A 4,777-nucleotide genomic window follows, 5' to 3' on the forward strand; every position below is an offset into this window, starting at 1 on the left:
ACCTTCTACTTCGTTTGTTTCTCCCTCTGCTTCTTCCTCTTCGCTTGGTGAAACTAGTAAAACTAAAAACCAAGTAACTGAGAAGAAGAAGAAAGGGAAGCAGAAGAAGAAGAAGGAGCCAATGGAAAAAAGGGGCAACTTGGCATCATCTAGAAAAAATCCACACACTTCGCCATCAGAACCTAAATCTCCATGTGTCACCTGCAAAGGGGACCATTATCATCAAGATTGTCCTTGCATCCCATGGATCTTAAGGAACTGGTCTCCCCGCTTGCACAATCTGGTGTCGTCAACCTCTGACGATCATGTTGAGAGTACACCGTCAACTAGTGAAAACGAAGTCACTGGGTAGAAAGGAAAATCTAAATTTCCTTGCAGACTGTGTGAAGGCGATCATGCCCTCCACTTTTGTCCCTTCCTAGATGAAGCTAAAAGAGTCTTGGATAATCGTCCTACATCACCGTAGTGACCTCCTCCTGGATATAGGAAACTCTTGCTGAGTAAATTGCTAGTTGAAAATCCGACTGACACACCTTTGTTGTCAGTTGAAACGCCTATCATTGAAGATGAACCCTCTGAGTCCACATTGGACCAAAGTCAACAGGTCGAGACGGCAGTCGACCCCATCTTGTCTTCAGAGGATTTATCTTCAGATGATACAGTCACCAAAGAGAATGAGGACAACACCATTCAAATTCTTTTCGTAAATAGACACTCCAATGAACATGGGGGTAATCTACCTGTTCCTTTACCGCAGGAAGGAAGTTCATCAGAGATGTATCCGATTGTTTATTCGGTCCCACCTCCAAGCAACCTAGTTGTCTCCTTTGATTGGAATCTACTAGGTAGACCCCGTTTACCATCTAATGTACCATTCCAAATCATAGTGTAAACTTACAAAATGGTCATGGTTGGTACCATCATAGATGAAGGGGCTTCTTTGAGTATCCTTTCCTCAACTGCTTGGTAAGTGCTTGGTTCGCCATTGTTTCTACCTGAGATGCGACATCTGATAGGCTTCGACAAAGGAACCCGCCGACTGTTAGGGATCCTTCCATATTTCCCTATAACTTTGAGAAGGAAAGCCGCTTATCTGAACGTAATGGTAGTCCAAGGACCTTTAGATTACAATCTACTCCTTGGACGTGACTACATTTATAGCATGGGAGGCATTGTCTCCTCACTCTTTTAAGTAATGTGTTTCCCGCATGAAGGCAGAGTGGTCCAGCTTGTAGACCAGCTTACATTCCCCAGTTCACGCATAGCTAATAGTAAAATGCCATCCCTGACAAGTATTTTTACGCAAGGAATGCCTCATCAATCTCCAGTCCATCCATCTGATGAGCGTGAGTGATTCGGTGGTTGTGACTGAAACCCAGGGGGCATGCACCCTGGTCTGCTTCAGCAGAAAACCTTCAGGTATAGGGTAGGTTTCCGTGGAGGATATATGACTAGTCTGACACACCCGTCCGTTTACGAAAATGGGATTAGATAGGAATAAGATACCTCCGTTAGAAGGTAGGCCTTTCCCAATAGAACAAATGTTTTGTCGGCAAATTGAAGGGTAACCTGGAAAAGGTAGGCCTTTCCCGATAGAACAAATGTTTTGTCTGCAAATTGAAGGGTAACCTGGGAAACTCTACTTCACTATACCTAGGGGCATGCCAACCTTTTTGCGTGAAAGTGAAAAGAGACCATTAATTTTCTTAGTTTGTAGATTTTTAACCCTTTAAACTCATAGGATTGGTCATTCCTAGCTTACATAATAAAAGGAGTCGGAGCATAATTTCGAATGGTGCAAGCTCCCTAAAAAATGAACCTATCGATGAGACATCCTTATTATACGACTAGCACGAGCAGTTTTACGCGAATTTCAAGCTCATTAAAAATTAAACCTAGCAATGAGCATATGTTCCACCAGAGTTTAAGCTCACTAAAAAATGAACCCACCTCCAGTAAATAAACATTGAGATCAAATTGTTATCAGCTTTTGAGCCTTGGTCGTGTTTTTACCATCACCTCCACTCTTTTTTAGCCGATCATACGCCTCTATTTGATTGTTTACCCCTTTTGAGGAACAACAACGACGAGTGATCCTATTAACCACCTTTTTTACACTGCTGTGATTGAAAAGTTCCAAACATTACCTGGAACCAGCTGCTATCTGAAAACATCACCCGCTTCTCAAAAAACGAGTCTCCTTTAAGCTATTTTCATCTGACTCATAAAATATGAAAAGATTGTCGAGTAATTGGCCTCTCTAGCTCGTTAAAGTGATTGGAAGTGCCATCCCTCCTCTAGATTTTAATCTTTTTGGACCTGAGGGTTTATTACACAAAAGGATTGAGTGCTTGTCTTGTTCGGCTCGTTAAAGATATCGAAAATTCATCCCTTTTGCATTGTTTTATACTTTTCGGACTTAAGGGATTATATTACGAAAAAGGAATATTGGAGTCTTCTTTCCGTCTCCTTTCAGACTCTCTAAAATTGAAAAGAACTGAGTTATCCTTGTCATTAAACTCATTAAAACAAGCGGCAAACTTGTCCATTCAGACAAGAGTGAGTTTCCCTGTCGCTAGGCTCGTTAAAACATAGCGACGGGTTTGCCTGAAGGGAAAATTATAGAACAAGCATATGTTATCATCCTCAAGCTTGACAAAAATTAAGAGGTATTGGTCAGAAATGACTGGGGAAAATTGGGAAGAAAAATTGAAGAAACTTTGTTGGTAGCAGGTCGCTCTTGAACATGACACTTTCACTCCATCACCATGATTGAGTCAGGTTGGGTTATCCTGTTCACCGGTTATATTACCATTGGTCCACCATACCATCCACTTTTGGGGTTAACGTTACCAATCCATTTCAGTGTCGCCGATATGTTCAAGAGAAGTCGTTCAGAGAATTCACCTACCCAGCTTGTGTCTCATCCACTGCAATACCTTCACGCTTCATTCTTTCATGACTGCCACCCTGAACCTTGTATCATCAGATCATTTTCACCTCTACGAAATCATTTGCTCCATTCCATGTCATAGATGTGGGATCCATCAATGCCCTCCTACAACTGGTCACTTCTTGTCAACATCAGTTCATTATCCAAGAAGCCGACCCAGGAACAACCCTTTTAGTACTTTGAAGCTTGCATGCCTCAATGGCAAGTTTCTCACTTCCAGCGACAGGTTTACATTAATGGCCTTCAACTGAAAGAATTTGTGTGGTGTTCAACATCAGCTCATGTATTCACACCACGTGAATTGTACTGCAGTACCTTGAGGGTCATCATCATCATCGGTGATTCCTCTTGTGCCTGTTAATAGCTTACATCATTGGCTGGTAATTAGGTGATGTCTTTCCATGTTCGACATCAGAACATCTATTCACATGGATCGAATTGTACTTCGGGTGAAGATTGAACGAGTTTTGAAGACCCCAGATCTAGTTTCATCCACCTGGGCTGCGATATATTTAGGAGAATAAAGACATCAAATGCACATCATTGCTCCACAGATAATCATGCAAACTAAGGGATGATGGCTCTACCAGAATCATTAGTCTGCACACAGACGGTTTTCTGTCCTATGTACATAAAAATGAATTTATCGAAGCTGAGCATGGGAATGCCCACCTTAGATAGATCATCAAAAATATTATGAAGATAATGTATTGTATTGTATCTTATTACAGGTCACCTTCTAGTTCGAAAAACCTCAGATCCTCCTTATAAAGCATTTCACCCAACATCAAAAGGATTTACGACCTCATGCTTTAGGGGGCAACTGTTATAGACATATTTGGGCACTGCAACCCCAATCATACATTTCCATAAACCAAGGGATTCTAAGTCCCTAAAAGTGTTGTTTCATACCCTAAAGGAGCAAGGTCAACTGATTACATGATCTCCCAGAAGTTCTCCATGAAAAACTACTAAGAACTGGTCAAAGCAGGACAATACAGACTGCCCAGTGCTAAAGGTGCAATGCATCTCACCTGCCACATACAAAAAGTGTGATGCAACTGGAAAGACCTTCTATAGGGTGCGATGAGTGAGAGAAGACAAATGGCACAAGCAGTTTGCTAGGTGGAAACCTAGAGAATCTTCTAGAAACTGCTCATTTGACACTTGCCTCTCTGAGTTCGCCGAGGGATGAGTAAGGGATCTAAAATCTCGATGTGGAACCAAGAACTATCAGTGAAATGACACTAATAAAAATCACAGAAGCTGACTCACTCTCCTATAAACATCTATATATGGATCCCTCATCCAAGAGATCCAGAGGCTGGAATTTTGTAATTTGCAAGGAAGTGCTGTTGGTTTCTCTTTGAAGACATTGTTGGGTGATCTTGCTTTGTATGAGGTGAAGAGGGCTTTCATGACAGTTGTCAGTCCATGTGAACTCAACATCTTTTCCCAAAAGACCAAACAATGGAGTGGCTAGCTTACTGAAATCCTTACTGAATCTTCTATAGCACCTTGCTAAACCTAGGAAACTTTGAACATCTCTTACCTTTTGAGGAGGTGGGACCCTTTGGATGATGGCAATTTTGTTGGGATCCACCTGTAATCCTTGCTAAGAAATTGTATGACCTAGCACGGTCCCTTCAATCATCAGGAATTCACATTTTTCAAGACTGAGGGATAGGTTCATTTCAATGCACTTGTCTAAAAATTTTCCCAGGTTAGTCAAAGCTTCCTGGAAATTAGAACCATAAGGGGTAAAGTCATCCATATAGATTTCCACTGAATCATGAACCAGTTCAGCAAATATACTCAATACAG

Source organism: Pinus tabuliformis, chromosome X, assembly GCF_031772625.1.
Source record: "Pinus tabuliformis cultivar Carrire ecotype Pingquan chromosome X, CPIR1, whole genome shotgun sequence".
Classification (NCBI taxonomy): Eukaryota; Viridiplantae; Streptophyta; class Pinopsida; order Pinales; family Pinaceae; genus Pinus; species Pinus tabuliformis.